Source organism: Lipotes vexillifer, unplaced genomic scaffold, assembly GCF_000442215.2.
Source record: "Lipotes vexillifer unplaced genomic scaffold, Lipotes_vexillifer_v1.1 scaffold298, whole genome shotgun sequence".
In the NCBI taxonomy this organism is placed as follows: domain Eukaryota; kingdom Metazoa; phylum Chordata; class Mammalia; order Artiodactyla; family Lipotidae; genus Lipotes; species Lipotes vexillifer.
Genome location: NW_006793272.1, coordinates 821,729 through 843,453, shown reverse-complemented (window position 1 = coordinate 843,453; position 21,725 = coordinate 821,729). Strand labels below are relative to the sequence as shown.

Genomic DNA, 21,725 nt, shown 5'->3' with positions numbered 1-21,725 from the left:
AGTCCTCCTCAGCTGCAAGAAGTTAGGGGTGGCATGGCCCCTACATCTCCAGCCATGGCCAAGGGCCCAGCAGGATTCAGAATGAGCAACATCTGCTGTACCCAAGCAGCTGGTGGGAAAGTGGAAGGGGTGGTACAGAAGGGCTTGTTGTCAAAGTACATCAAAAGTCCTCTTGCGTCATGCAACACCTTCTGAATATTTCATAGATGTCCAAGATGCTATCAGGACCCTAATACTGCAGGCTGACCAATATCTCTAGTCGTAATAATAGTGCCTACTGGGCTTCCCTGGTGGCGCAGTGGTTGAGAGTCCGCCTGCTGATGCAGGGGACACGGGTTCGTGCCCTGGTCCGGGAAGATCCCACATGCGGCGGAGCGGCTGGGCCCGTGAGCCATGGCCGCTGAGCCTGCGCGTCCAGAGCCTGTGCTCCACAAGGGGAGAGGCCACAACAGTGAGAGGCCCGCGTACCGCAAAAAAAAAAAAAAAAAAAAAATAGTGCCTACCTCAAACGGTTACTATGAGGATGAAATGAGAGAATACCTATAAGGTATTTAGCATAGTGCCTCACACGCGGTAAGCACTCAATGAATGTCAGGTATTATTTCTGCTATTGATACCTTCAACAGCAGCAACAACAATGATATTGAATAGTTGAGGGAAGAAATAATAAGGGCTGAACTAAGGCAGAGACATTGAGGAATCCAATGAGGGCAGCATGTGCCTGAAATGATTAGTCACTGTGGGCCCCAGAGGTGGGGATACATGTATAGGGAAAGGCCTTGAGGCTGGTATCCAGCCAGTGGTGGGCAGGGCAGGTTGCCTGGTCACTAGGCTGAGGCAGGTGATGCCCTGGGAGGTGGCTCCCCTCAAGGCAGGCCTTGTCACGGGGATTCAATTCCCAGCTCTATAGATCAGGTAGGAATTGTCACTATGGCATCATCTGCTTGCCTTTCTTGATGTATCACTTGGGGAGGAGATGCACGGCCCTCTGGCCTGTTGTCTTGGAGGAAGGCCAGAAGGGAGTACGTGCCTGGGGGGGCGGCTGCCAGGGGAGGTGTGGGAGTGGGAGGGGCAACTAACAAAACTCTGTGCTGCCCGGGGCCAGGCTTCTATGGGAGCTGCTAAGCAAGGTCTGCCTTGTCCCCATTTTTGTCACTTTGTGAACCTGGGGGCCTGGGAATCAGCTGCTGTCCAGAGGCAGCCCGTGTGACACTGTGCAGTGCTTTTGCAGGAAGCCCTCTTAGTCTTGGGAGGTCCCCATGCAGAAAGGCCATCTCCTCTGTTTACCCCAAACAACAGTACTTGTGATATTTCACAGGCATCAGAAACGTCTGCTGGGCTGGAAGCGAGGCCCAAAGGTGGCCCCGACACTGAGAAGCCAGGGACCAAAGGGCCTACAGGGTCACTAAATTTGGCAACAGACTGATAACACCTTTTTCAGCACTTCTATGTGCCAGGCAGTGCACTGAGACCTTTGCAGGAATGAGCTTGTTTATTCCTCAAAAAACCCTATGAGGTGACTACTATTATTATTCCCATTACACAGGTGAAGAAACGGAAGATTAAAGAGGCTAAGCGACTTACTTACCCAAAGTGCCTGGGCCAGGACTCTTGCACTCATAATAATAAAATAAAATAGCTGCCGTTTACTGAGCATTAACTATGGGGCAGACCCTTGCCATATATTATCTCTTTGATTCCTTACTGTAACTCTACAAAGTAGGTACAATTATTATTCTTTCCATTTTACAGAGCTAAGTCAGTTAGGTGGTTAAGAAACTTTCCAAGGTCACATAGTCAGTAGGAGATAGAGCAGGGATTTGAACTTAAGCAAATGATTCCAGCTCCTAGCGTGTTAACCTTCCACTACCTTCTCTTTTTCTCCAAAACAGCTCTTTTACCAGGGAAAATCTGAAGACAACCACAGTCATATATCTTGGACCATTTGTTTTTGATGATCTGCTTGCTCTAATATCCCCACAGAAACGGGAGAGTCAGGATCATTACAGATGGGAAAACAGAGGCTTAGCAAGGCCAAGTGACTTGGTGGGCATTAGACACGGAGCCAGGGACTGAGGCCTTAAGAGACCTTGATGTCTACTGGCTCTCATGACCGGAAATGACAATAAAGAGGATACACACTGCAGAAAATGGGGGGGGGGCAGTCTTCATCTGGCAGCTCCAACTCAAAAGAGAGTTTAGAGAAATTATAGCCAATATAAGATCCTTCCAGGAAAGAGCCGAGAAAAAAGAAAAAAAATTGTTTCTGTGTAGCAATGTTAAATCAATCCATGCACTCCAGTCAGAGGAGAAACCTGGGCTCCTTCAAATGGGGTCTTAGGTTATGGTTTGAAGATGGACTTGGTCCCATGGGTATATTCTCGAAATCTCTGGGCATGGATTTGTTGCACTCATGAGTTTGAGTCATATCACTTCGACTTCAATGAGTCTGTATTGGTGGATGCCAAATATTCCTTGCTTCGTGCTGCAAGTTTGATAATGAGAATCAGACAAGAAGGACTGTTGTTCAGCCTATTCTGGGCCCTCCCCCCCCGGCTATCTCCCCCTTTACAGTCTCCCCTTTAGCTGAGAGCATCCAGGAAGTCATTCCCTACCTCTGCTCCTCTATAACCTTGGCACCAGCTTTCGGAAGGGAGTGGAAGGAAGAAAATAACAAGTATGTTTCACATTCCCAGAAACTATGAAACTAACAATAGTCACAGGGGTCTCGGGAATGTACTTCTCAATGCCAATATTTACAGCTTTACTCAGTTTTCAATTCTCAAGAATCAAACCCAGGCTCCCAGGCCCACCCCTACAATGATACATAATAACCCTGGCAACATGACTCTGCCATTAAGACCAACTCCCCCTCCTTTCTTGGTGTTTAAAGTTACTCAGACTCTTCAGGGTTCAGACTCTTCACACCCAAGAAAATCTGTTGCTATTCGCCTTTGGTACAACCCAGCCTGATACACGCCATAGGGAACCGTTAATAGCAGAATACTCTGTTCAACCATGCAGGCCCCAGGACCAGACCGACAGATCACTGAGCCACTCACCAGCTGACTGAACTTGTACCTTGATGCTGACCCCTTTCCTTTTGGCACTTAGAGGGCAGGACAGTATTGAGAGAGGACCTATGACTGAAGGAAATTAAATCAGTAATGTGATGACTGGAGGGGTGATGGGTGGAGAGAAGGTGTTTAAAGTGCAGTGTGGGTGGGGGAGATGAGGAAAAAGCTCAGGGGTTGAAATCCCCTGAAACAAGAGAACCCGCTGCAACACTGAGTTTATTGAAGGAAAGAGAAACAAAAGCTTACAAGTCAAAGGAGGGACAGAAGCTTCAAAAGGGATTCAAAGGAGAGCTTGGGCAGAAAGGGGCTGAGTTCTGGAAGCCTCCTTGTCCTTTCTCAGAAATGTTTTGACTGAAGATTTTGTGCCAAAGGGCCTGAAATATGCTCATTATTGAATAACTGGTCAGTTTGCTCATCCAGACTTGCTCTTATTAAAAAGAACAGTCTGCTCTCCACTCACCTCAGCAGAAACCAGCCCCAGGGAACTAGGTCAAAAACCAGCCTCCCCAAACGCGGTCTCATATCATAGGTTTCTCAGCCAGAGCTACTGGGAGATGTGGACTTTCCCACTTTGGAAAATGGGCTTCATTCCCTCAGGCCAGAAAGCCCAGGGAATCTTGCCCCCTGAAAGTTACCACAGGAGGGGGTTACAGCCTTCTCTGTCGTCTAAGGAGCTGGTTAACAGATAGACTTCCTGGGTCCACTCTTGCAGTTTCAGATTCAATGAGTTGAGGTGGGGAATCCAACATATTTTTTTTTGAAGTGCCCCCAAATGATTCTGTCACAAAGCAAACTTTGACTTTGGAGACAAGTATGCTTTGTATAGATGACCTATTCCTAGCTGTTTTCATTTTATATGTGAGGAGGCTGAGGCTCAGAGAAAGTTAAGCACTTGTTCAAGGTCACACAGCTAATTAGTAACAAAATCAGAACTGGAATTCGGGTCCTCTGTCTCCCAATTCACTGTAAGCTCCACTTACCGACTCTCTTTGCCTCTTAATGAGATTGTCCTTTCTAGTTTAAGTGTGGGGACAGATGTCCTCTCCTGGTTCTAATCAGAGTTAAACAGCAACACTACCTTTGCAGAATAATTCATTAGAAAACGAAACATGACAATCCCCAGTTCTACGAAAAGCATCAAGCATAGTTTTAAAAAGAAAATATGACCTTTTCCCTTATGACCATCCATAAGGAGAAATGTATCACATGATTCATGTGTAGAGACCGGTATCTGTGGCTATAATGTTTCAGTTTTAAATTATTCAGCGTTGGGGAGTTCCCTGGCGGTCCAGTGGTTAGGACTCAGCGCTTTCACTGCCGTGGCCCCGGATTCAATCCCTGGTCAGGAAACTAAGATACTGCAAGCCACGCGGCACTGCATGCATGCATGCATGCATAAATAAATAGTTCAGCATCAAAGAAAAGACACCCTAGTTTTAAGATGGGACATTCGTTAACTCAACAACCAAAGCCATTTTTTTTTCAAGGCAGCAAAGACTAATAATTATATTCCTGGCTATCAGTTCCCCTGTGAAGGATCCTTACTCTAGTCCAAACCTTTAAAAGAAAAAAAGCCCACAAATATTAGATAGGATCTAAAGCCATTTTCCAAATACCAAGATTTTGAGGTAAATGGGAAACCACAAATAATAACTGGCAATAGTTCAAATAAGCATCCCAGGGGTGGGGTAAATACCACATTAGGTAAAGTGAACGATGGGTAAGTACAAGGGGCACTCTTAAATATATCAAATTATGAAGCTGCACTTTAAAGGCACCTATATCCATCCCTAGAGGAGAGAAGTTGCCAGATTTTTAGCTAGCATGTGTTGGGGGTATGTCAGGAGCCTTTTCCAGCAATGTCCAACTCTCAGAACATTTCTCCTTTCCAGATGTGTCTTCTCCATCTGTAAAATGGGTACACAATCACTGCTCTTTCATTTCCCACCCATGCTCTGCCACCCCCAAGGGATCTGACGGTTACTGCTGTTGCTCTCGCTCTTCTGACTAAAGATAGTTCTTAAGCCACACAAATGACCGCTCTGATATCCATTTTCTCCTAACCCGTGGATCCTACCCATGGCCTAAAGTAAACACCAAAATTCCATTGACCATATCTGGATGTTGGCAGGAAAGAGATGCAAGAAGATGAAGCAAGCCCAGGCAGAATGAGGAGAAAAGTTACACCTGTACCTGTTTGTCACTACTCCCTTTGCAGAGGGTGACATCACTGTTTATTTCCATTAGAATAACTCCTCATGGGAGGGCCTCAAACTTGTCCTCTTTGCAGGAAGGCAAGTTGGATAGAAGCTAACTCCTACTCAGCACTCAGCCTCTGGAAAATTCTGGAACCAACCTAGCTGACCTCAGAGTTTAGTGAAGATGCAGCAGTAGCTTTGTTCCAAGTGTCTTACAAGGTACATCTCTAAAGTTCATTTGCCATTGTCTGCTGCTGCGGCTGCTGCCAGCAGAAATGACCCTAAATAGCCATTCATTTCACAGTGAATTTAGAGGGACCTGATGTTGGAAAATGCTTTCGACACAGTTCTAGTTGGAAATGAATTAAAAAAACATGTTTGCTTAAATAATTGAAGGTGAAACGTGTATTACATGCGTTTCACGTGCAGTTAGGGATTTCTGCCCACAGCCTTTTATGGTGCCAAATATGAGTTTCTGCCTAGCACTTGACTTAAGAAGCAAAACCTGTATTATCAGAAGACATCAAGAGGAGGAGTAAAGTATACTTTTATACACTGCAGTTGGAGTGTAAACTGGTTAAAAAAAAACACAACACTTTAGAGGGCAATTTGGAAATGTGTAGAAAAAAAAAAAACTAAACAAATCCAGTCCTAGGAATTTATCTGAAGGAAATAATGAGCCAAACACATATAATATAGTCCAAGGACATTCACTGTGGCATTGTTGAAGTGCTCATAAAGGAATAGAGTGACAATGGTTATTTTTAAAAATCGTAAACATTGGGCTTCCCTGGTGGCACAGTGGTTGAGAGTCCGCCTGCCGGTGCAGGGGACACGGGCTCGTGTCCCAGTCCGGGAAGATCCCACATGCCGCGGAGCGGCTGGGCCCGTGAGCCATGGCCGCTGAGCCTGCGCGTCCGGAGCCTGTGCTCCGCAACAGGAGAGGCGACAACAGTGAGAGGCCTGCGTACCACAAAAAAAAAAAAATCGTAAACATTTCTGTGCAATGAAAGACACTAAAATCAAAGTCAAAAGATAAACAATAGACTACTTACTATATCTGCAACACAGATAACATTTAAATTGTTACTACTCAAAATATATAAAGAGATCCCAGTTATCACAGTGAGAAAGAAAAACCCAGTAGAAAAACAGGCAAAGGATATGAAATGGCAACGCAGAAAAAGAAATGCAGATGTGCTATAAACATACGAAAAGATGCTGGTACTCAAAAAAAAGGCAAAGGAAAAGGAGATTTTTTTCAGCAATCACATTGTCAGAGATTGAAAGGACCAACCAACATAACTGAAATTGGTGAGGAAGGGCATGGAGAAATGGCCATGTGGATGCGGGGCAGGTGGGGAGGGAAGTCGCTGTCACCTCCCCGGAGGGCAATTGGGCAGGCTCTCTAAAAATCACAGGTGTGCAAACCAAACTCTTTGAACCAGCAAGGTCACCACTGTGAATTTATATGACAAAAATGCTGGTGACAGTATGGAGAGATGCGTGTAGAGAGAGGTAGGCTGCACCAATATTTAATAATTTGTAAAAATTTGAAAGAATGCAAAAATTCAGTAATGCTCGTATTGGAAATTAGGTCAGAACCAGATGACAGAATACTATGCAACTGTTAAAAAGAATGAACTAGCTAGAAGTGTACTGGTGGGCAAAGACCTCCAGATATAGAGTCCAATGAAGAGCATGTTGTAGAACAGTATGTGTAGTCTTGGTCACATCTTTTATTATTATTTTATGCACATGAATACATATATGAATATTCATAGAAACACACACAAAATGACACAAACCAAGCTGTGAACATAGTGGGGGATCAGTGGTGGAGAGGCCAGGAACATTCTACTTCATATTCCTATTTTTACAAGCATGAGCATATATTATTCTGATCATAAAAATGCTTTTTTTAACAAGAAGTGAGGCAAGCTGTGCCATTCCCCCACAATGTCCAGCTCCCACTCCCAGCCTCTAAAAATGTCCTCTTCAAGGACATGTGTTCCAGCATCTAAGACAATTTCGAATCCCCAAAGCCATGAGCTTTTGCTATTTAGAAGTTGAATTAGGACGAGAAACGCTGGAAAGAAATGAAGAGTTGTTGACTTCTTTTAGAAGAGTTTCGTTTCATGCAATGGTAGCATGATTGACACCCTTTCTAGAACGATTTCCCTCTCCCATCCTTCCAAGTCTCCTGCCATTCTTCCTGCCATGCCTCCTTTCCTCCCCATCTCTTTCATAAGGCTGGGAGAAAGGGAAATGGCCAGCTCGTTTCAGTTCCTTTTACGTTTTTCCCTCAAGTCCAGGACTCAATCCCGTTCTTTTATCCTAAAGAAATGCCACTCTAACCAACCCCGCACCCCCAGTCTTTTTGGCACAAGACTCATCCCAGTATTTCCAATTCCCTCCTAGGTAAGGTTGACAATTCCAGCTCTGGGAATCTTTAGTATGTAGGGAGCATCTACAAGTGACCCTAGGCTGTATACCAACACCAACAGCCAGCAGAGCAGGAGCCCGAGACCCAGATGGCCGTGAAATTACATGCACGTGTTAATGGATGTGGGCCCTTCTTTGGGGAGTGCATCAGTAGCTTTCATCAAGCTTTGATGGAGGTCCTTGGGCCACACAATGTTAATAATGACCAAGATAGAGGGACTTGGATGCTTGAATCACCCACTGAGTATTTTGACAGAACACCCAGTCCTTAGGTTTCCAGCTGGCCGCATGGCTTGGTGAATCAGACAACTGTACACTCAAGAGGAATGGAGATTGAGAGATATGGGGAAGCATGGCCTTTGAGGGCTCCACTAGAGACCTGTCCCTCTGCTAAAGCCCACACAACTCAGGCCTGGACATGACCTCCAAGTCCCACTGAATGAGCCAATCCACACTCCCCTGAACTACACAAGAACACAGCTGGGTCTAGTATAAAGAGCACAAGGAGGCAGCAGATCTGAGTTTTAGCTTTTAGGATGACTTCTGTCATGTGGTTAGCTGTGTGACCTTAGGCAGCTCACTGTACTTCTCTGGTCCTCATTTTCCTCATCCAAACAGAACATCCACACCAGATGAATTTCACAAGGCACCTGTAGCTCTACCATACTATGACTCTGCCCTCCTGGACAGGCATTTCCACTCAGCCCTCCAGAACAGAGAATGACTTCACTCTCAATTTCCAGTATCACATCTTAAAGTCACACCGTTTTCTCTTGTGGCTAAACCCAAATCCTTCCTACTGCACCCGAAGCTTGCTGCTTTCATGCGGGGAATGGCTGGTCCGTGTACAGAGCACTGTAGACTATACCTCTAATGCCTTCACATCAGTCTTTACCTCAAACCCAGTTTGTAATGATCATTAGCAGTAAATCCTCGAGAACTCCATTATTCTAATGGCCACGGCCTCCTAGTGGTAAAATGGACCCCGGAAACTGTGCTCAAGAAACCTCTCCTGCAAACAGGACTCTGGCCCAGATGGGCCACTGGGGCCACTGGAGATGAGCCCTGCAGCAGCCAGCTTCCAAGATGGTCCTTTCGAACTGCTTCTGCAAGAGGATGAGTGTGAAGGATAAAAGCAACTTCCCAACTACATTTAATTCCCACCTCCAGGGTTTGCTGGTCAGCAGGGTGTGTTCAGATTGACGGGACTTTTCTTGAGGCTGTACTGATGATACCTCTGGACCAGGAAATTAAAGGCCACACTGAAATTGCCAGGATGTGAAAGGAAGTAAGCCCAGAGAACTGAGTCACTCAAGGTTGAATGAGGATAGGTCTTTGCAGTCAAAGCAGAGCAGAGAACTGAGGCAGTCTGCCCAATAATGCAGCAGAAAAACAGGATCGGGGCTGGAACTATCAGGATAATTGCCTTAATTTTTCACTTCCCTTTCATAATAACCTTGAGTTTATATACAGCCTTTCTTCTAAGGAGCTCAAAATACTTGCAGAGATATTATCTTAGTTGTCATCACACCATCACAGTCAATGATTATTATCAACTTCATTTTACACATGGGGGAAGGAAAGCCTGGAGGGCTGAAGCGAGTCATCCAAGTTTACCCAGCAAGACACCGACAGCCTCCACACTCAGCACAAAATGCTCTTGCCCAGCATTGCCCAAAGAATGTTCTTCTCTGCACCAGCCCAGCCAAATGCTTGTTGGAACACCAGGTTCTGTGGGAAAATATATCTGGGAAATGCTGCTTATTCTCTTCTCCTGGAGAGTCACAATATACCCTAGCCTAGTAAAGGCTTTTAGAAGCCTTGCAATAAGCAAAACCGTTTTTGTTTAAGCAAGAATTTCTCAAAGTAAACTTAACCACAAAACTGTGTGTGTGTGTGTGTGTGTGTGTGTGTGTGTGTGTGTGTACACCTACTAACATCCTATGGAACTAGTCTTTTTTGGAACCCACACTGGGAAGCACTGTCCTAGCCAGTAGACTAATCCGAGTATTAGCACAGCAACAGATCAATTCCATTCCAGCCCAAGCTGGGGGGCGGGGGGTGTTTTTAGAGCTACTGCCTGATACCTTCTGGTATTGACAGCCAGTGAACAAAGGAACTTGATGCGCCCAAAGGACCCCAGGCCATCACTTCCTCTGCAGCAGGGCACTGGCCAGATGGGAAGAAGCCAATTCAAACTCACCCACTTCTGCTGGCACTCCTTTTTAATAGAACCCAGGGCTCTTTTTGGTGTTCATTTAAGGGAGGCGATGCTCGGGATGCTGGTCCAAACCCTCAGAGCCCCACTCTTAACTTGCAGAATTTTGTGCCCACCAGGCACTTCCAGTAGAAATCATCCATCTCTTAGGTTCATTTCCAGTGCCATTCATCAGCCTGTGCAATCAGTGCCAACACAACAAAACAGGAGAACATGCCCCTGTTCTGGCTTCACTGCAAGAGTATTAGAGTAGTCATTGTATATCCATTTCAGAACTAACACACAGCACAGAAATCTTGTGCTATTATTAATTACCAGTGACACTACTAAAAGTACCTAAGATGTAAAACTCCCTGAAGACCCTGTCCTGATTAATTTGTATTTTATATACAATTCAAATGATGAAAGATCACAGACAATGGATTTAATATTTACTACTGACATTTTCATGTTTTCTTTTAGTGTTTATTAAACATCCACACCATGAGGGAAAATGCTTCCACTGAAATTGGTAAATTTGTGTGCAAAAAGTCAATGTAATGCAAGTATACCTTTCTGTATCCATCCATTGGCTATGCAAACAATTCTGTGTAAATGGATTTTTGGTAAAAATATTCACTGTAAAGGTCACAGGGGCACTGTTATTTAAGATGATTTGATTATGAATCCTTTTGTAAAGCAACAAATTCTGCAATGTGAATACTGTCCATCTAGTTCGTTTGCCTTATAAATCCATACTTACACATATCAGATTTGCTTAAAGCAAAACATACTAATATTAATAAATAAGCTAGACATTTTTAAAAATGGGGATGTGTTCTGATCCTTATCAGTCTGCAGTACTGGCTCCTTTTTGATTCACCATTAATCACCATCCCAGTCCAGGGAGATTCATCCTGAGTTTGTTGAGAATGTGACAGTAACACTTCCAAGGACTCCCTGCAGTTTTACTTAACTATGACCCTTCTGCCTTTATATATGCTGTCCCTTCAACTTAGCCATCCGGTGAATTAATTCTTCAACTCTCACTCAAATGTCACTTCCCCTGTGAAGACTTCCTTGATCATTCTCCCCTCCTCCAGCCAGGCATCCGTCTTCCATGCTCTCACAGTACCCTGCCCGGCCGTTGTCAAACTCTACTGTAATGATCTGTTTACACATTCTCTCTTGCCTACCACACTATGCACTCCCTGAGAGCTGAGATGATGTTTTATTCATTTATTCATTGCTATACTTCCAATACCTAACACTACTGGCACATAGCATGTGTTTAATAAATGCCAGTTGTTTGAATGATCACTGTCCTTAACTGTACATTTCTGAATGCTGAAAAACGCTTTATTAAAACCATAAATTAAAATGTCAAAGAGGAGGTTTACCAGTTTTGTTCATTTTATTGATACCTTCTCTCTTTGATTAAAAAAAAAAAGAGCATGCCAATTCACACCTTATGGGTCAACAACAACAAAAAACTCTCAGCCAAATTCACAACTAAGACATAGTGCTTTTAGTATGCCCCTTTTTCTCCAAACATACAGCTACAACCTAACCCACCACTAACATAACTGCAGTAAAGAAGACATGAGGATCCACTAATTAAAGGGGTGGGGTGAGGAAGTTAGGAGGGGGGGAGTTACTGCAGAGATCACTGTAAGAGCTTTGTATCCTCATTGGCTGAGAGAGAGAAGCCTGCCAAGAAAGTTGGGCATCTTTGGGGAAAAATAATGATGTCCAGTAAGACCTGGCCAATGTGGCTAGAAATTCCACATCCAGAATGTCCTAAGCAACAGCCCCAGCTGGGGGCTTTCCATCACTTTGAAACCATCATCACCCTTCCGACATGGGCAGAACAGGTTGGACCTGATCGGCCTGCGTATTACTGCAATCTGGCTTGACATGGGATGATACCCAAGGGCATGTAATGCCAGAAGTAGCCCAGCCCCATGGCGCGCGCACGCGCTCACACACACACACACACACACACACACACACACACACACTCACACACTCACACACACACACCACACTCCAACTCACACTCACCGAATCCCACATAAAACCTGCACCATCTCCCACATCTGCATTCCCGTGTGCCCAGTCACACACGGGGAGTGCCCCCTCACATTCCCTCACTTCCCTAGACTGCCCGGCCCACACCCCACTCTACGGGCAGACTGCAGCCTAGCCTGGAACTGGAAGCTGGTGGGGACTGGTTTTGTTGTACGCAACAAAGCCCCATGCACCCAGGTGCCCCGCTGAATCGACTCCATCCATCTCTCCCCTCCCCCATCCATGAGCTCCCAGACAAGAGAAAGCTCAGCTCTGGGAAGTGGATGCGGGGAGCGGGGGCGAAAGAAAGAGAGCTTTAGGGGTGGGCGGGGGCAGGAGTCCGGGCAGCTTCCGAGCTATCTCGCCATGAAGCGACAGGGACGGCGAACTGGCAAAGGGACCGAGCTGCCTTCCCACCCCCCCGCACCCCATCTATTCATAGAAAAAGACCCAAAACTGAGAAATAATCTACCCTCCCATCCGCCCCATGCCCTCCTAACGGCTCTTGGAGCCACTGGCGCTCCAACAGCCTGCAACAAAGCGCCCCCGACACAGACCTGTTCCAGCCTCTTACTGGCCCGAGCGAAGGGGAGCCGCGGCTGAGGGTTCTGCGCTTCGCCGCCGGGCAGCAGGCGCCAAGGGATGGGAGGGGGAGCAGGAACTGGGAGAGGAAGGAGAACAAGAGGGGACAGGAGGCGCGGCGGCAGCGGAGGCGGCGGCCGGAGGAGGAGGCGGCGGAGGCTGCGGAGGCGGCGGCCTCTGTGGCAGCTGCTGAGGATGCTCTGGCGAGGGGCAGGGCTGGGTGCGCGGGGCGTGGGCTCACGTGCGCCCCATGGCCCGGGGATGCGCGCGCGTCTGGGTGTGTAAGAGCATCTGGGTGTATTTTGACTGTGATTATTCCAATTCCGACCTAGTCTGGAACTTGTGGTTCCTGCAGCCGGGCGGAAGTGAAACCCTTTCAGTCTCCCAAGCCTGACTATGCCGGCCAGGGGATGGGAGTTGGGGGTGAGGGAGCAAGATGGGGAAGAAGGGGTTCAGTACCAGGGCGCCAGGCCTGCCACCAATGAACACATCCCTACCCTTCAGTCTTCCTTCTGGGCCCTGGTAAATTGCATCCACACATATCTTTGGGAAACCTATAGCTAAGGAGAATAGAAAGAGACCAAGAGACCAAGGACAGTCACCATCACATCCTACTGAGTGAGCTGTTCATACTATGCTCAGTGCTGTCTGGACTACCCAGAGGGCAATTGCTGTTCTACCTTGGAATTTACTTTCACGAGTTGAGGTACCCATAATTTCATACAGGTTCTGAGTTCTGCCTTTCCTCCTGTCTCTCATTCCGTTGCAAAATCTCTGTGCTTGTAACCAAGGTGGCACACAATCAATTCTCTACGCTTTAGTCTGCTCACCAAGCCAATATTATCCAGATCCCCGGCTTCAGTGGTGTCAAGGGGTCACTTAACCCTCATGTCACTCTCCCTCTAGGAGTGGGGCACTCATTTTAGATGAGAACCAAGACTGGTTTCCTCGAAGTCAGCGGATTGAAGATCATCATGGATCCAGCTGGAGACTCAGTTTGGATCTGCACCCCTAAACCGAAGATAAAGGGAAACCAATTGTGAGAGGCATAATTTTTCTCTATGATGTCATCCTTGGTGAACCCCTTGCTTGGAGCCCTGCTGAAAATCTTCCCACTAGTGACGTCTTGAGCATTCCTCTTCATCTTGCCTAATGGTTTCTGCTTGTACAGCACTTTGGGATTTACAAAGTACTTCCTCATAGTGGAATCCCTACGCTATCATCTCGGTGAATTAGGCAAGGAAAATATCATTATTTGTATTTTACATAAGAGGAAACAGATTCAGAAAAATTAAGTGGATTTGCCTAACATTACAGGCTAATAAGTGGCAGATCCAGAATTGGGACTCAGGTCTTCAGATTTCTAGGGCAAAACTTTTTTTTTTCTCTTTGCTGCACTGTGCAGCTTGTGAGATCTTAGTTCCCTGGCCAGGGATCGAACCCGGACCCTGGCAGTGAAAGCACTGAGTCCTAACCCCTGGATCGCCAGGGAATTCCCAAAGCTCCTTTTTAAATGACATCTTGGAAAGAAATTTCAGATGCATCTATTGATCTCCATGTTGGAGAGTAATGGTTTAGTGCCTTGGCTAAATTGAAATTAACTAAAATGAGATTTTGAAAAAGTATTTCAGTTAGGTCTATATATTCAGGTGCAACTCACAAGTTAGTAAGTAGAAAAGAGGTAACAACTTTTAGGCCTCAGTACCCAATCAGCAGATAAAATTATTCCTCTGATTCTGCTACCAACAGCTACTGTAAGAATAATTTGTTACAGAAAGGACAGTAGGAAGAGGCATGTAACATAGACATTTGAATTTCCTGAGGTGGTAATCTTGTGAATGTTTCCCCCAGGAGCTAGATCTTTGTCTTCTAAGTCATGAGAATGAAATGGAAGAAAATAACTACCTGATGATCCTGAGCATGTAGGCCGCCCCCCTCACTGGTGCCTAAGGATTGATCATGTTAACTGCCCTGTTACCTCAACATCAACCAATCAGAGAATTGTGCACGAGATAATCACATACCCTAAGACCCCCTCCCTCACCTTGCTTCTAAAAATGCTTTGCTGGGGGAATTCCCTGGTGGTCCAGTGGTTAGGCCCAGGTTGATTCCCTAGTTGGGGAACTAAGATCCCGCATGCGGCTCCGTGCGACGAAGAAAAAAAAGCTTTGCTGAAACCCTTTGGGGAGTTTGGGGTTTGGGGAGGATCATGAACACCCCCGCCCCAGTTCTCCTTGCTTGGTCCTGCAATAAACCTTTCCCTGCTCCAAACCTCGAAGTTTCGGTATTGTTTGGCCTCACTGTGCGTCGGGCACACGAACTTGCGTTTGGTAACAATACAAGTGCCTAAGACATAGCAAGACTCAATAAATGATAGGTATTATTGTTAGAGAGAATAAAAGCAACAACTACATTAATTGGTTTTCTCCATTAAAAGCAGAAATCCTTTATTACTACTGGTACCTCAATACTGAGAGAATGCAGGGGAAGAGATTGCTTTTCTCCAGGATAGGAGAGATCAAGTGGTGGTTCTAGGAGACAGGCATGATACACAAAGAGAGACGAGGGATCTTCTGCAACTACTGAGGACCAGCATGGAACTAAGAAGAGAACAGGATCAGAAGAGGATGATGAAAAGAGGGCATCTAGAATTGGGAGTATATGCCGGTTAACGGTTTTGTAACAATGTACAATGTACATGGTTTACTCAAAGGGGTGTTTTGGCTCTTCTAAACAAGTTCCTGTTTATCAGAAGACCTAAGAAAGAACTCCATTCAAAGTCTGTCAGAAATACCTGAATTTGACGTTTGGCCAGGGACTCCCTGTTCTGATTTGGTACCAAATAGAGATTATTCTTATTTGAGCCTTGCCAAGCAAAGAGAGGTTGAGTCATAACAATGCTCAGAGCCAAGATGCAGAAAAATTGTGAAGGAGGTGAAATCTGTCTCCGACACTCTTCCAGTTTCTCTCTGTTACACCCTTATCTTCCCACTTAAACTCTCTGGACATCAGAATCCCTGCATTTCCCAACCGTGCAAAAGTGACCTGATTTAGTTCTTTACAATGAAGTGCCTTTACATGCTTCTCTTCTCAAAAGGTAGACTAACAGGAGGAAGCAATGCTAAAACCAATGAAATGGATCACTAATGGTAGAAGTTCAGGCATTTGGAGTGGTAAAGATAGCTTGGGTGCCCTCAGATCATTTAGGTATGAGACTCTCCATGAATAAGACCAGACCTTGGAAATGTAAGTTCACGTCACAACAGAAACCCAAAACAAGAAGAGGCATTAGTTATTATTTCCAGTCCAACCCTTTTGTTTCACAAGCCATTAAACCAAGGCTCAAAATGGTTAAGTGACTCTTCCAAGACCACATAGCCCCCAAGAAGGAGAGCCAGGACTTGAATTCCAATCACAGATCTTTTTCCACTACATTGTCCTACTCCATCAGCTGGGAAGAAAACCAGGAACAATTGCTTAGAATTGATATTTGAGACTTTATTCCAGGTACATAGGGATGGCATGAAAATAAGAATAGAGGAGCAAAATGAAGGTGCAATCCTCTTTCTTTAGCTTGCTCCTCACAAGTAGCTATTTCAAACAAGACTGACATGCAGAATGGTCTATGTGATGCCAGGCACCTGACTCTGGAAATGATATTAGAGGTATAAGACTAGGCTGAGGGTGGACAGAGCCCTGGTCACTCCCTGAATCATTTTTTTATTATTGTGGTAAGAACATTGAACATGAGATCTACTGTTTAAACAAATTTGTAAGTGTACAATACGGTACTGTTAACTATAGGCACAATGCTGTACAGCAGATCTCTGGAATTTAGTCGTCTTGCATCACTGAAACTTTATACCCATTGAACAGCACCTCCTTATTCCCCCTCCTCTCAATCCCTGGCAACCACCATTCTACTCTCTGGATATTGGGGTGCTGATAGGAATTGCATTGAATCGGTAGGCCGCTTTGGGTAATATGGACATTTTAAGAGTATTATAAAGTCTTTTAATCTATGAATATGAGATGTCTTTCCATTTATTTGTCTCTTTTTACATTTCTTTCATCAATGTTTTGTAGTTTTCAATATACCAGTCTTTGACCTCTTTGATTAAGTTTATTCCTAAGCAGTTTATTATTTTTGATGTGATTATAAATAGTATTGTTTTCTTAAACTCCTTTTTGAATAGTTCACTGTTAGTGTACAGAAACGCAACTGACTTGTGTATGTCATCTGAAAACAGCAATAATTTTACTGCTTCCTTTCCAATTTGGATGCCTTCTTGTTCCATCTAATTGCTCTGGCTAGGACTGCCAGTACTATGTTGAATAAAAGTGGCAAGAGTTGGCATCCTTGCCATGTTCCTGATCTTAAAAGAAAAGTCTTCAGTTTTTCACCACTAAGAATGATGTTAGCTATGGGCATTTCATATATGACCTTTATTATGTTGAAGTGATTTCCTTCTTTTTTTTCCAGCTTTATTAAGGTATAATCAGCAAATTAAAATTGTATTTGTACAAATCGTAAATTTGTACAATTGTAAAATTGTATTTAAGGTGTGCAACGTGATGTTTCGATATATGTATACACTGTGAAGTGACTACCACAATCAAGCTAATTAACACATCCATCACCTCACATAGTTACCTTTCTTTGTGTGTGTGGCAAAAACACGTAAGATCTACTTTAGCGAATTTCAAGTATACGATACAGTATTATTTATGGTCACCACGCTGTATATTAGATCCCCAGAACTTATTCATCCTGCATAACTGAAACTTTGTACCCTTTGACTAAGGTAATTTCCTTCTACTCCTGGTGTATTGAGAGGTTTTTTAAATTATTATTATGAAAGGATGTTGAATTCTGTTAAACGCTTTTTCTGCATCTATTGAGATGATTATGTTATTTTTATCTTTCATTCTGTTGATGTGGTGCGTCACATGAATTGATTTTTTTTTTTTTTTTCTTGCGTTATGCGGGCCTCTCACTGTCGTGGCCTCTCCCATTTGCGGAGCACAGGCTCCGGACGCGCAGGCCCAGCGGCCATGGCTCATGGGCCCAGCCGCTCCGCGGCATGTGGGATCCTCCCGAAACGGGGCACGAACCCGCGTCTCCTGCATCGGCAGGCGGACTCTCAAGCACTGCGCCACCAGGGAAGCCCATGAATTGATTTTTATATGTCGAACCGTCCTTGTATCTAAAGAATATATCCCACTTGGTCATGGTATGTGATCCTTTCAATGTGCTGTTGATTCTGGTTTGCTAGTATTTTGTTGAGGATTTTCACATCTATGTTCATCAGGGATATAGGCCTGTCATTTTCTTTTCTTCAGTTTCTTTGTCTGGCTTTGGTATTAGGGTAGTGATAGCCTCATAAAATGAGTTTAGAAATTTTTCCTCCTCTTCAATTTTTTGGAAGAGTTTGAGAAGAATTGGCATTAATTTTCCTTTAAATGTTCATAGAACTCACCTGTAGAGCCATCTGGTCCTGGGCTTTTCTTTGTTGTGAGACTTTCAATTACTGATTCAATCTCCTTACTAGTTAAAAATCTGTTCAAATTTTCAATTTCTTCATAATTCAGCCTTGGTAGGTTGTATGTTTCTAGAAATTTATCCTTTTCTTCTAGGTTATCCAATTTATTGATGTATAATTGTTCTCAGTAGTCTCTTACAATCCTTTTTATTCCTGTGGCATCAGTTGTTATGTCTCCCCTTTCATTTCTGATTTTATTTATTTGAGTTCTCCCTCTTCTTTTTTTAGTCTAGCTAAAAGTTTGTCAATTTTGTTTATCTTTTTAAAAAACTCAGTTTCATTGATTTTTTTCTATTGTGTTTCTATTCTCTATTTTGTATATTTCTGCTCTGATCTTTACTATTTTCTTCTGTTAACGTGAGGCTTAGTTTGTCTTTTTTTTTTAGTTCCTTGAGATGTAAAGCTATGTTGATTGAGTTCTTTTTTTTTTTTTTTTTGCGGCACGCGGGCCTCTCACTGTTGTGGCCTCTCCCGTTGCGGAGCACGGGCTCCGGACACGCAGGCTCAGCGGCCATGGCTCACGGGCTCAGCCCCTCTGCAGCATGTGGGATCTTCCCGGACCGGGGCACGAACCCGTGTCCCCTGCATCTGCAGGCGGACTCTCAACCACTGCGCCACCAGGGAAGCCCTGAGTTCTTCTTTTTTAATGTTGGCACTTGCTGCTAAAACTTCCCTCTTAATACTGCTTTTGCTGAATTTCATAAGTTTTGGTATGTTGTGTTTTCCTTTTCATTTGTCTCAAGATACCTTCTAATTTCCCATTGATTTCTTCTTTGATCCATTGGTTGTTTAGGAGTCATTCTATGAGTCTTGCATTTTTAGAATAAATCCCTGTTAGGAGCATATTATAATGAGCCTCTACTTAAAATAGGGTACCAGGAAAGAATCTAGTTAGTGAAAGTTTCCAGTTTGTTGGGGTCCTGTTAATTAAAGTTTTACTGTAATCTCAAAACACAGAAAGGATTTAAAAGAATCTGACCTTTAAAAAATAGAACATAAAACACAACACTATTTAGTCTTACTTTCCTCTGTTTTATTGCCATGTTTCTTATCTAAGCTGTTGACATTTACTTGGGATTTAAAAGTTATCACAATATATGTATAACTGATTCACTTTGCTGCACAGCAGAAACTAACACAACATTGTAGCTCAACTATACTCCAGTAAAAAAATTTTAACAAAAGTGATCACAAGATTTATTAACTAGTCTCTCTACTCCTATATATGTTTGAAATGTCCTATAATACAAGTATAAAAAAGAAGACACGGTCCCTGAAGTCTGAGAACTGGAAGGAATTCAGCATTGGATTGATCATGGATTTCAATTACTGCTATATGTAAATTAGTATAATTTCTCTGGAGGGCTAGGTGGCAATGTATATCAAAATTTTTAAACATTAAGTGTGGCAAAGAAGTTTCCCCAGGCAATCTCCTGAATTCCATAATTGGAGAAATTATCAGGAGGCCTGGTTTCCCCTCCTGATTAGATGAGTTATTTCTATGGACAAGTTCTTAGTTTTAGGACCCAATTTCTTGATCTACAAAATTGGTAATAATTTTTTAAACACGTGTCTCTTTGTAAAACTTGGAAAGATGAAAGCCTTGTAGGAAGAGTACTACATAATCCATAGTTTTCAAATATTGATGCAGAAGGCAAAATATGGTGAGTGTGGGTAATGTGTATGGTCCTTTGAAAGTTAAATTATAAAGAAATGGAAAATGATTAATTTTAGACTAATTAAAGTATGCATGTTAAAATGGCAAGAGTGATCAACAAAAGTATAGACATGAAATATATGACTTTCAAATTGGTAGAGAGGAAAAGGGAATACAAAAGAAAAAAAAGCTTAATTTAAAAGAAGCTGGGCCTCCATCGTGGTCCAGTGGTTAAGACTCTGCACTTCCAATGCAGGGGGCCTGGGTTCAATCCCTGGTCAGGGCAAAGATCCCCTGCAAGAAAAAAAAAAAAAAAAAAAAAAAAAAAGATAAACTGAGGCATATTAAACATTAAGGAAAAAGAAGAAGCCAAGAAAAGAGGAGGAGTGAAATGAAACAGTAAAAGGGACAAATAAAAATCATACAATAGGGAGATCCCTGGTGGGCCAGCGGCTAAGACTCCGTGTTCCCAATGCAGGGGGCCCCCAGGTTCGATTTCTGGTCAGTGAGCTAGATCCTGCATGCTGCAACTCAAGGTCCCACATGCCACAAGGAAGATCCTGCATGCCGCAACTAAGACCCGGTGCAGCTAAATAAATAAACTTTTTTTTTTTTTTTACTTAGAAAATTTATTATTTTAATAAATTGGTAAAAATATTTTTTGTTTTGCTCTTTTTTTAACATCTTTATTGGAGTAATTGTTTGACAATGGTGTGTTAGTTTCTGCTTTATAACAGAGTGAATCAGTTATACATATACATATGTTCCCATATCTCTTCCCTCTTAACAAATATTTTAAAAAATAAATAAAAACCACATAATAAGGGATAAGAATAAATCCAAATATATCAGTAATCACCCTAAATATAAATGGGCTAAAGTACTCAATTAAAATGGCAAGAATTGTCAGAATGAATAAAAGAACAAAACCCAGTTATATGCTGTTTATAAGAGAAATAATTTCATTTGGACTTCAATGTAAAGACATAGAAAGACTATATGTCAAAGGATGGAAAAATATTACTGGGCAAAAACTGACCAAAAGAAAAATGAAGTAGCTGTTTTAATATAATATTTTTCAATGAAAGGCAAAAGCATTACTGGGGGAAAAAGAGTCACTTCATAGTGGAAAAAGTAAATTCAACCAGGAAGATATATCATTTCTAAATGCGTAATTGCCTATTAACATGGCCAAAGATTTTTTCAAAACAATAATTGACAGATCTACAAGGAGAAATTGATAAACCCACTATCATAGTGGAAGATTTTAACACATCTTTTACAAGCAAAAAAGAAAAACAGTAAAGAAATAAAAGACTTGAACAGCATAATGAGCAAGCTAGATATAATAGATATATATGTAGAAAATTTCAACAATTAGAGAATATATATTACTTTCAAGTACATTTGGAGCACGTATAAAAATTGACCACATGCTAGTTTCAACATATTTCAAAGATTTAGTATTGTATCAGACCACCTTCTCTAATTACAATGCAGTTAAATTATAAATCAACATTTTTAAATGACTAGAAAAAAATCCATTTGTTTAGCAACTTGAAACACAATATTTTACAACTTACAGGTGAAAGAAAAATTTTAATGAAAATTAGATTTGGAACTGAATACTTAGATGTGAAAGATAATGAAATTATTGAATATCAAAATTTCTGAGATGAGCTAAAATGATATTTAGAAGGAAATTAATAGACTTAAAAGCTTTCACTAGAAAAAATGGAAGGCTCAGAACTTATCGGTCAAACATTTAATTTAAGAAATTAGAGAAAGAATATCAGACTAATCCTCAGGAAAGCAGAAGGAAGGAAATAATAAAGATATAAGTAAGAGTCAATGAAATATAAAACAAATATATAGTAGTATCAACAAAACCAAGAATTATTTCTTTGAAAAGACTAATAAAATACAAAAACCTCTGGCAAGATTAATCACATTTCT

The 21,725-nt window shown here is 42.8% G+C and overlaps 1 protein-coding gene across 2 annotated transcripts in view; it reads right to left on the bottom strand.

Moving 5' to 3' along the window:
* The window catches only part of PAK3 (p21 (RAC1) activated kinase 3), a 282,413-nt gene extending 269,487 nt beyond the window's left edge, over positions 1–12,926 (bottom strand). The window contains exon 1 of one of the 2 annotated variants that reach the window (XM_007466304.1): positions 12,545–12,926. The gene's annotated coding sequence lies outside the window, so the exon portion shown is untranslated. The remainder of the gene's footprint in view (positions 1–12,544) is intronic. The other variant, XM_007466305.1, reaches the window with a different exon arrangement.
* Positions 12,927–21,725: the final 8,799 nt, after the last annotated feature.